Below are 12311 nucleotides of genomic sequence, written 5' to 3' on the forward strand. Positions count from 1 at the left end.
CTCGGGAGTGTGTGGCTGATGAGGTTGCGATGTGCAAAAGATTTGAAGAAGGATTGAATGAAGAGTTAAAGTTACTAGTGGGAATTTTGGAGATAAAGGAGTTCGTGACACTAGTCGAACGAGCACGCAAAGCGGAAGAACTTGGGAAGGAGAAGAAGAAGGCTGAATTTGAAGCAAGAGATTACCGTAAAAGATCGACGAGTAAAGCTCCGTTCTCGGCTGTAAAGAGGTTCGGGGAGGACACCGATGAAGTCGAGGACGATCAAGGAATTTCCATTAGAGCCCGACCATTGACGGACTCCCGAGCTACTTGATAGCTAGTGTGGGCAATAATCGTCAAGAGAGACCAATGCCCCAATGTGGAAGACGACACCTAGGTGAATGTTGGGGTAAGTCTGCATTAATAGCGCTTTATTATGGATGCGGTTCAAGGACCACTTCATTAGAGATTGCACGAGCTAGATGAGAGGAATAAGACGCAAGGTGCAAGACCTAGTGGAACGACGGTTTGAGGTAGGCCCCGAGAATCTCTGGAGGTAGGGGTGGTAATTAGAGAGAGCCTCTAATACGGCTGTCCGATCCGAGACCGTACTCTGCTAGAGCATATGCCATCCAGCACGAGAGGAGGCATCCTCCCCGACGTTATCACCGGTACTTTTACTCTCTTTGATACTATTGTGATTGCATTGATTGACCCCTCTACTCACTCATATGTATGTGAAACCTTAGCATCCAAAGAAGACTCTACTGTTGAGTCTCTTGAGTTCGTAATTCAGTGTCAAACCCTTTGGGTCAATACGTGCTTGTTGATAAAGTGTGCAAGAGATGCCCCTAATAATTCGAGAATCTGTTTTCCTACGATCGATGCTTCTACCATTTCATGAATTCGATGTTATTCTTGGTATGAATTGGTGATCGTGAATGATGCAGATGGTGGACTGCAAAAGGAAAACCATTGATTTGAGGAGTGCAAATAATGAGGTAGTCCGAGTCGAGTCTACTGATTTAAAAGGAGTGCCAGCAATAATATCTTCTATGACCGTCGAAGATATGTGAAAAGGGTGTAAAACATACCTTGCGTATGTGTTTGGAAGTAAAGAGACGGAAAGGAAACTCGAATCGGTACGATGGTTTGTGAGTATTCGATGTTTTCACGAGGAGTTACTGGATTGCCACCGGTTCGAGAAGTGGAATTCGACATCGGTTGTACCGGTACTACGCCGATTTCAATAGCCCCGTGTCGTATGGCATTAACGGAATTAAAGGAATTGAAGGTTCAATTGCAAGAATTGACGGATAGAGGTTTATTTCGACCGAGCTTTTCTCTATGGGGCGCTTTGTATTGTTTGTGAAGAAGAAGGACGGAACCATGAGGTTGTGCATCGACTATCGTCAACTCAATAAAGTGACGATAAAGAATAAATATCCATTGCCACGAATTGACGATTTGTTTGATCAATTAAAGAGAGCCTCGGTGTTTTCAAAGATAGATTTGAGGTCGGGGTACTATCGGTTGAGGGTCCGAGAATCGGACATACCCAAAACCGCTTTTAGAATGAGGTACGGTCACTCTGAATTCTTGGTGATGCCGTTTGGGCTCACTAATGCCCCTGCGGTGTTTATGGATTTAATGAATAGAATTTTCAGGCCATACTTGGATCGGTTCGTAGTTGTATTTATCGATGACATTTTGGTCTATTCGAAAGATGAAACTGAACATGCTGAACACCTGAGGCTAGTGTTGCAAATCTTACGAGATAAGCGATTATACATAAAGTTCAAGAAATGTGAATTTTGGTTGAAAGAGGTTAGCTTTTGGGGCACGTGGTGTCGCGATCGGGTGTCGGTGGACTGAACAAAATTTCGGCCATAGTCAATTGGAAACCTCCAAGGAATGTTACCGAAGTTAGGAGCTTTTTGGGGCTTGCCGGTTACTACCGACGGTTTGTGAAAGGATTCTCGATGATAGCCACACCCATGACAAAACTGCTTCAGAAAGATGTCAAATTTGAATGGACGGAAAAGTGTCAGAAAAGTTTCGACCAATTGAAAACCCATTTGACGAAAGCTCGGTTCTAGTACAATTAATCGGCAAAGAGTTTGTCATCTATAGTGATGCCTCCTACTTGGGTTAGGTTGCGTATTGATGCAAGAAGGTCGAGTTGTGCCCTATCGTCGAGACAATTAAAGCCACATGAGAAAAATTATCCAACCCATGACCTCGAATTGGTCGCCATCGTATTCGCCTTAAAGATATGGCGACATTACTTATTTGGTGAGAAGTGCCAAGTGTATTCGGATCACAAAAGTCTCAAATATTTGATGACTCAAAGAGACTTAAATCTGCGACAAAGACGATGGCTCGAGTTGTTAAAAGATTATGAACTCGTTATTGATTATCACCCGGAAAGGCCAATGTGGTTGCGGATGCCTTAAGTCGAAATCACTGCTTTGCTTCTGACGATGAATGTACACTTGTCTATTCTACCCGACAATGTGTTAGTAGCGAATTAAAGGCCAAACCATTGTTGGCTCATCAAATTCGGAAGCTCGAGAAAGTTGATGAGGAGTTGCTTGCAAAAGCGGGTTGAGTGTGTTACGAACAAGGAATCGAGTTTCAAATTGATGATGACGATTGTTTGAGGTTCGAAGTCGTCTGTGTGTTCCAAAGAATTGAACTTATTTCGATAATTCTAAATGAAGCCCATTGTAGTCGAATGTCAATCCACGGGTAGTACTAAAATGTACAATGACCGAAACGCCAATTTTGGTGGCCGGTATGAAACGAGACATTTCGAATTTGTTTCAAGGTGTCGATATGTCAACAAGTGAAAGCGAACATCAAGTGCCATCGGGATTACTTGACCGATCATGATACCCGAATGGAAATGGGATCGAGTCACAATGGACTTTGTATCCGGACCGCCATTGTCGGTGAGTAAGAAGGATGCGATTTGGGTCGTTGTCGATAGACTAACTAAGTCGGCTCACTTTATCCCGTCGTCTGGATTTTCAATGGACAAATTAAGCGGAATTGTACGTTTCTCGATTGTGAGATTACACGGGTGCCTATTTCTATCGTGTCGGATAGAGACCCAAGATTTACGTCGCGATTTTGGAAGAAATTGCAAGATGCTTTGGGTACCAAGCTGCATTTTAGCACCGCTTTCATCCCCAAACCGATGGTCAATCCGAGCGGATAATTCAAATACTCGAGGATATGTTGAGATGTTGCATCCTTGAGTTTAGTGGTTCATGGGAGCGGTATTTACCTTTGATTGAATTCGCCTACAACAATAGCTTTCAATCAAGTATTAAGATGGCGCCTTACGAGGCTTTATACGATCGTAAATGCCGTACCCCATTATTCTGGACTGAACTTAGTGAAGGTAAATTCTTCGGGGTTGATTTGGTTAAGGATGCCGAGCAAAAAGTTCGAGTAATTCGTGAAAGTTTGAAAGCTGCTTCGGATCGCCAAAAGTCGTATGCGGATTTGAAAAGAAAAGATGTTGAATATCAGGTTGGAGACAAGGTCTTTCTCAAAGTTTCACCCTGGAAGAAGGTGCTTAGATTTGGCCGTAAGGGCAAATTGAGTCCGAGGTTCATCGGTCCATCTGAAATATCTGAACGAGTTGGGCGATGGCGTATCGATTAATATTACCCCGAGCGAAAAGATTCACAACGTTTTCCATGTTTCGATGCTTGACGATATAGGTCGACCCGACACACGTAATTACTCCATCCGAGGTCGAGGTTCACCTAATTTGAGCTATGAAGAAGAGCGGTTCGCATTCGATGCGTGAAGTAAAAGAGCTACTGAAACAAGAAAATTCCATTAGTGAAGGTGTTGTGGCATAAACACGGATGGAAGAAGCCACTTGGGAACTTGAGGACTCTATGAAAGGCGATACCGAGCCTATTTACGGTAAGATTTTCGGGGACGAAAATTTCTTAAGTGGGGAGAGTTGTGACATCCCTAATTTAACCCTAGTCGGAAGTGGTTTGGGACCGCTAAACCGAGTCACCGACATGTTCAAACGTAATATTTATTGTCTAGAATATGTGAAAGTACATGTGTGAATTTTGAATTCTTTGATTTAGTTAATTTGATTGTGAATTGAAAGAAAAAGGACTCATGTGGAGGATTTAAATATATGTGGCTATTTTAAGAGGTTAATAAAGAATGAAGTAAAATAAATGGAGTTGCATGTCAAATACTCCATTTATTTTGGATAAATGGCCGACCATGACAAGTTATGGGCAAGGGAAACATGTTTCAAACATGTCTAGCTAATGGATTATGTAAGGAGGAATAAAAAAAAAAAGCATGGAAATAAACTAATGAAAAATTAAAGGAAGAAAACAAAGAAAAAAAATGTGTCCATCATTCTCATGCATGACCGAAAAAAAAAGGGAGAAGGAAAAGGCTTCATACTTTGGTTCTTCTTAGCCGTGTAGAAGAGGAAAAGAGGAAGAAATTCAGCCACCTTGAGCTGGAAATTAAGGTAAGAATTCAAGTTAGCTCTTTAAATCTTAGCATGGTTTTAAGCTAGATTCTAAGCCCCTTATTTAACCATGCCGAAATCTTTGAAAAATTATGGTGATATGAACGTTCGGCCATGGTAGATGTTAAAGAAGATGGTGGAAATGTTGTACACATTTGATTAGTAAGTTAGATGGATGAAATTTGAACTAGTTATCAAGTTCTTTAGGTAACCCATGTTGAAATCTTGGTTTTTGAATAAGTGAGTTTTTCGCTAGGGTAACTAGCAAGGGTGATGATTGTTGTTTCATGCTAAATCTAGATGAACAATAGTTTAAGAGGAGCATTCGCCATGATATGAGATTGTGATGTTAGTGCGAATATGAAGATGATGAACTTGAATAAGAAATATTCGGCTAGCATGATAAGTATGGATTATCAAGTAGTTGAGATAATTGATGAGTGAAGTGGCTAATGGGGACTCTTAATGAAATTATGCTAAGGCGAATGTATCAAATGCTAAATGTGCTTATATGTGTGTGTGTGTGTCATTAGTAGCTAATGGCATTCGGCATTGTTTAACTAAAATTAGAAATGAATGCTTGAAAGTTAAATATGGTCGCCTAGTGACCAAATGCGTTAAAAGCTAATATATGGACAAATGATACGAATAAATTGACCTTTGAAATGTATATGGTTGCCGTGTGTATGTGTCGATTGAGAAGTAAATTTGGTTGATTTAGCTCAAGATCTTAAAGGAGAGGCGTCCAACAAGGGGAAATCGAAGGTCATCGAGTAGCCGACTTGGAACTATTTTACCTAACACAAGGTAAGTCATTAAGCATATATATTGGTGTTGGTTTAAATGATCATAATATATATACAATTGTGTTTAATGAAATGATGTGTAAATGAAAATGTATGTGTATGGAATGATGCCATTGTTGAATGTATGAAGGCAGCAAAATGCATAAGGTATTGGTCACGGCACTAAGTGTGCGGGTATAAATGGACACGGTGACAAGATTGGCACTAAGTGTGCGGGTTTAAATTGTACAGCACTAAGTGTGCGAGTTTGATTCTATAGCACTAAGTGTGCGAGCTGAAAATATATAGCACTAAGTGTGCGGATTCACTATATGCTCTTGTATTACAATTGGCACTGAGTGTGCGACATTATCGAGTTAATCCCGGACAGCGAATCGGGTAAGTACCTCGAGCTCATGACGAATAGAGAATACGTTCATGCTTGGGGTTGAATTTGGTAAGCCTTAAATCTATGTGATGATTGAAATTGTATGGTTGTGCTGGAAATTGAGTTAATGTGTAAAATGCTTGATTATCTTGTTGTGTAGAATATGAAATGTGGATGTATGAATTGGTGCGAGATTGGACCGAAAGGTCCGAGGTATTATGGTATAGATTCGATATGGACGAGTACCTAGCCTCATTTGTTGTACATGTAGTAGTAACTTTATCAGTGGATTGACGAATGCTTATGACTTACTGAGTTGTAAACTCACTCGGTGTTTTCTTGTCACCCATTTTAGGTCTCTTGGACTCGTATTGTTGCGTGCTCGGAACCGTCGTTGAAGTCATCACACCGGCTGAAATCTTGTGGTATTGTTTTTTTGTTGTTGAAGAACATTTGGCATGTATAGGCTATTATATTTTGTCGAATTGTGGGTTGTAAACTTTAAGCCATGTGAAAATGGCCTATGTGGTCGTCGAGTGGGATGCTAGAACCTATAGCCACGAGTCTTAGAAACTCAAATTTTGTTAAGGTGGCCATAATTTGTGTCATGTATGATGGATGACTAAGGCCAAGGAAAAATTCATGAAATTGGCATAGTCTACTGCAGTAACTGTTGCGGACAGCAGCAGTGGGATGAGATTGAAAAATCACTAAAAATAGTAGAAGTAGAATTAAATAGTGAGTAAATTATGAAACTGATCCTTGATGAATCTATTTTTATATGGACGAAACGAAACGACCATATAAGCAGTATACTGGGAAATATTAAAGTTCTCGTGAGACAGGGCCAGAACGATTTCTGGGTCCCCTGTCGCGAATTTGAAAATTTACCATAAATTATCCAGAAATAATTAGGAGTCATGCCTTATATGTACAGATTCCATTTTGAGTCTAGTTTCATTAGAAACAAACGGCACCAGTATTAAAGCCCTATACAGAAAGATATTCAAGTTGTAACGCGTGGAGGTCAGAGCAGTCGATCCCTGTAACATGGGTGATTTTAACTAATAAACTGTACCAATTGGCCCAACCAAAAATTCTAAAAATAAATCCATGGATGGGTATATGAGTCTAAATTCAGGGAAAATTTACGAAACCAGTTTCCGAGTTCTGGAACTCGAGATATGATTTTTAAGGTGACGGTGACGCAGTTTTCCAGCCTGTCCAGAAATGCCAAATTGGTCGGTACTTTAAGAGGATTTGTCTCGTTAACCCCTCGTGTCCGACACCGGCGTCGGTCACGAGTTAGGGGTGTTACAGCTTGTTTCTTGAATTTTCGATCTTTGGAATGCTAAAGCGCTTGTTAAACTTGTCTTTGACCTACCTGTAGTATATTAACAACTTAGTTAGCGAAGTATATAGTTAGCATAGTTAGTAACAAACAAACAATGGGAAAATATTAGGTCTTACTGCCGGACTCCTCCATCAGCTCAGTCAATATGCACCGATCGGCTCCCTGTATTTTGTTTCAATATGTATTAGTCCAGCGCCCATCATGCCATTCTATTCGTCCGAGGTTGTCTCTTTCCTTGAATTTACCTCTCCGTCCTACTTTAATGACTGACAACTCTTTTCGCAGGTCATGACTATTGGTGATTGGCGAAGCAATATACCTACACAGCTTTTTTACTTGATATTCAACATTTGTGTTTTGAAAGGATTTTGAAGATTGTGTCTCTCACATGTTGTCTATGAGGTCTCTGTCCCTTTCATTGATCAAGTATGGCTTTTTAGAAGAAATTTGTAATGCGCTTGGTACAGAAATTAAGAAAAAATGTTGTATTGTGCTATTGAAGTTCTGTCTCCGAAGGCTTTTAAGTTTATTCATTGTCTTACAAATAATTCCCTTAGCTGGTTCTTGGAAGAATCAAACATTTCATATTGGTTGTAACTTGATGCTTGGACACACTGATTGCTCAATTTGACAGAAACCTACTATATAATTATAAGTTCTATCATTATATATTTTTCCCATTCTTTTCAATATCTTGAAAATTGTCAAATCTATAAACTTCTAGGGTGTTTGGTTTAAGACTTGGGATGCCAAAAGAATTGTCAATTTAGGCTCATCCTTTAGGATTTCTAGTTTCTTATTTTTTTTTTGTTCTGTAAACTTTTGAATCGATAGACATTCTTATATTAACTCAGTCCTAACTATCATCGCCTTTGTTGGTGGGTTTAGATTATACTATTCTTGTAGATCAAATTTGTCAGTATTACTAGGGATTTTTGGGATGATGAGTTCCTGATCTATTTGATTCTTCGATTCACTGTCCATTTCCTCTGCTAACTCCATATCTTGTCTTTTCAAAGTTTTTTTTAATTTGTCCAAATATTTTTTATCGGCTGAAGTGGATAATAGTATAAGGTTTCTCCTTCACAAGCACCTATGATAACATTATCCTTTCTGCACAATTTTAGACTTAGTATCTCTTGGTACCTTTCTAATGGTATATTTTGTGGTCATCATCATTTTAGGAAAGAATCAAGTTTTCTCCTCGGAGTTGACTTAATTCCAGCATTAGCATTCCTTGATTCTCTTGGATCTCTCAATATTCATAGACTTCTTCATAAATATCTTCATCATTGTAACAGCCCGATTTAGGGCCTAGTCAGAATAGTGGTCTTAGGACCACAAATTTGATGTTAGGAAAATTATTTTATTATTATTTTGATGTATTAGCATGTTTTTTAGAGTACGTGAAAATTTTGGTGAGCCAATTTTAGCGTTTGGAAGCCTAATTGAGAAAAAAGACTAAATCGCATAAAGTGCAAAAGTCCTAAATTGATAGCTAAAGGTGTTAAATAGCTAGAGAATAAAAATTGGAGGTCTTTAAAGGGCAATTATACCCTTTCCTAAGAGCTTGGCCGGCCATAGGGAACAAATTGGTCAAAAAGTCAAAGGTTTAGGTGGTTTAGTGACTTAATTGATTAAATAAAAGAAAGATGATATCATCCTACTTTCCTATTTCTTCTACACCGATTTTTTCAGCCATTTTTGGGGGTTTTGGGCTTCAAAAATTTCAGCAACTTATTACTCTTGCAAGTAAGTGTTTTACATACTTTATCTTGAAGATTTTTGCATTTTTGAGACCCTTAAAGTATGAGCTTTCAAATGAGGGGTATAAGTTGCAAAATGATTAAGAGTTTAGGGTTTAACCAAGAAAGTATTTTAAAATTTTATGGAAGAAAATAAGTCTTGAGTGTTTATTAAACAACTTTTGTGAAAGGTGTTAGCATGAAAACACCTAATAGGACTAATGTGCGTAGGTTGTAAAATAGATAATAAATGTATGAAATAGTGGGAATTTGGAGTTGCTATATTAGTCAAAGAGGTTCATCTAGTCTTGAAAAATAAAGAAATTCGATAAAAATCGATTTTCGGACCGAGGGGTAAAATGGTTATTTAGACAATTTGTGAATTGTTGAGTGCTTAGGTTGATAAAGTGACTTAACAAGTGTATTTTGTTATTATAGATCAAGAAATACTGAGTCCAAACCTAGACTGAGGGAAAGCCAAGCAAACAGACTAAATCGGCTAGTCACCACATTTTGTAATCTGAGGTAAGTTGTATGTAAATAGTATCACTACATAAATAATATATGTATTTGAATTGTATTGAAATTATTATAGCATAAATTGCTTGATTGTGGAAATGAGAAAATGGGATGAGAATAGAGATAGTAGGATTCCCGATTGAACCTTAGGAAATAAATCGAATATTCATGCCATAACGTTTGGGTCACTTGTGTGAGCTAGTGTAAGACATGTCTAGGACATGCATCAACCACATTTTGAGAGCCATTGTAAGACCATGTCTAGGACATAACATCGGCATTGAGATGAGTGCTAGTGTAAGACATGTCTGGGACATGCTTCGGCCTTGAGACGTAAGCCAATGTAAGACATGTCTGGGACATGCATCGACTACGAGAGGATAGTCAGTGTAAGACTATGTCTAATACATGGCATCAACTTAAGACATGAGCCAGTGTAAGACCATGTCTAGGACATGGCATCGGCACCTTACCCTATACTTGAGGCTTATGTAATATCCAGTAGTATTCCGAATGGTTCAACGGTGAAAGTTATGTTCTAAAGCTAATGAGGAAAGTATAACTATGTTGTGAGTGGCACAGGTACCTAATTGGTACGTATGAGATATGAGCTCAATATATAATATGTGACTTGTACGAATGGTAATGAGTAAGTTATGCTTATGCCCACCTAGGTGTTATGAGCATGTTGACTATTGATAAATTGTTGTTGTATACTTACTTATTTGCTTACTACGCTTTATGGTTACTCCCTCTCCTTTCCTTTTCTTATAGTGCCACCTAGTTTGCTCAAGGATCAAAGGAAGTCAGAGATATCGATTACACTATCAATTGAAGCATTCGGTATAGTTTGATTTATATTTTTGAATATGGCATGTATAGAGGATTAGACTTGTGTTTTGTGTGTTTGTAATTTGGCCACATGTGTTGGATTGGGATAAATTCCTCATTTTGTATTAAGCCTTGAATGATGGCTAATATTTATTTTGATATATGCAAATGGTGTTATGTTTATGGGTGAATAGAATATACAAATGAAATGTTGTCTATTGTGGCTGATTTTATTGCATAAAATAGTCATGTTTTGGTTTTGGTTGCTTCTGTGTAGGTTAAGTAAATAAGGGTGGGAAAGAGGCTTGGTAAGTAACCTGATTTTATCCACAAAGGTAGATACATGGGAATGTGTCTAGACCGTGTGTGATACAAGGCTAGCACCGTGGGCGTGTAGTCCAACCGTGTTTCCCCTGCACGTAAAAATTTCAAGTCAGTATGCCTGATAGTAAACACACGAGCAGAGACACGGCGGTGTGTCTTAGCCGTGTAAAGGGCACGGTCTAGCACACGGGCGTGTGTCTCAGCCGTTTGACCCTTAAGAAATGCTAACGTCAGAAACAGAATGTCCATGTTTTTGTACACGGGCTAGGACACTGGCATGTCATGGATGTGTGAAGGACACGGGCCAGGCATATGGGCGTGTGTCAGGCCATGTAAAAACCCCTGTAGGTGTGTATTTAAAATAAATTCCACACGAGTAGAGAATACGGGCGTGTCCCTGTATTGCCTGGGTCGTGTGAGCTACATGGGCCAACTAAACGACCATGTTAAATTGATCACACGGGCGTATTGCCCCTTCCACATGGACGTGTGCCCCTGTATCAAATTTTATTTTTCTAAAGTTGACTAAAGAATCCAAGTTGTTTTCGAATGATTTCCGATGGATGTTTTGGGTCTCGTAGGCCCATATTAAAGACGTGTTGATAAGCTTGAGAAAGTTTTAAATTTGCTCAAGTCTTGGAGACTCGGAATTGGTAGTAAGCGCAAGTTTAAGTTAGGTAACGTCTTTTACTCTGTCTCAGCGTAGGATACAAGTATGGGGTGTTACATTTAGTGGTATTAGAGCTATAATTTAGTTAGTTCTAAAACGAACCTAGCGAGAGTACGAGTCTAGCTATACATGCCATAACTGTATATTGATAGTGTGACGACTTTTGATGATTATAAATTATGTTTTTATATAGTAAATGGATCTTGATAGAGCCACGGCGGATGACGTAAAGAGTAACGCGTCGGCTCCCGCTGAAAGGACCGTGCCAGTTGAGAGTGAAGCCGTGACTATGGGCCAAGGCAGAGGGGCTAGAAAAGCTTATCTCTAAATGATGAATGCTTGGTACATGGAGTTCGTTCGTGCGAACCTGAACACTCCACCTCCCCTACCTCCTCTACCTCCTCTGATTCCTCAGTATGTCCCGATAGCTCCACAAGGCGCGGACGTGTTTAGGAGAGAGAAGCCTCTGGTAGACAATATCCGGAAACAAGGGGCCGAGGAATTTCGGGCTAATATAGATGACGATTCGGAGAAAGCAGAGTTTTGGTTAGAGAATACCATCAGAGTGTTTGATGAACTATCGTCCACGCCTGAGGAGTGCGTGAAGTGTGCAGTATCGCTCTTACAAAATTTGGCCTACCAGTGGTGAAGTATTCTCGTGTCTATGGTACCGAGAGAGAGAGTAACTTCGGAATTCTTCTAGGAAGAGTTCCGAAATAAGTATATTAGTCAGAGGTTCATAGACCAAAAGAGGAAGAAATTTCTAGAGTTAAAGTAAGGCCATATGACAGTAGCGAAATATGAACGTGAGTTTGTGAGGCTTAGCAAGTATGCGCGAGGGTGCGTATCTATAGAAGCCACCATGTGCAAGAGGTTTGAGGATGGCCTCAATGAAGATATCCGAGTGTTTGTTGGCATCTTAGAGCTATGAAAATTTGTAGCACTTGTTAAAAGAGCCTGTAAGGCCGAAAAGCTAATTAAAGAAATGAGGAAAGTGGCTTTTAAGTCACGAGATACAAAGAAAAGATAGATGGGGAAGTCACATCAATCCTCATAAAAAAGATCAAGAAAGTTTATGACCTGATCGAATACTTCAGTAGAGTTCTCGAATAGAAACAAAAACAAACAGAACATGGCATCTAGAGCCCAGACCGCTTCTGTAACGAGTGTCGGTAGTGTTCAGCCAAATA

This window comes from Gossypium arboreum, chromosome 10 (assembly GCF_025698485.1).
Source record: "Gossypium arboreum isolate Shixiya-1 chromosome 10, ASM2569848v2, whole genome shotgun sequence".
NCBI lineage: Eukaryota > Viridiplantae > Streptophyta > Magnoliopsida > Malvales > Malvaceae > Gossypium > Gossypium arboreum.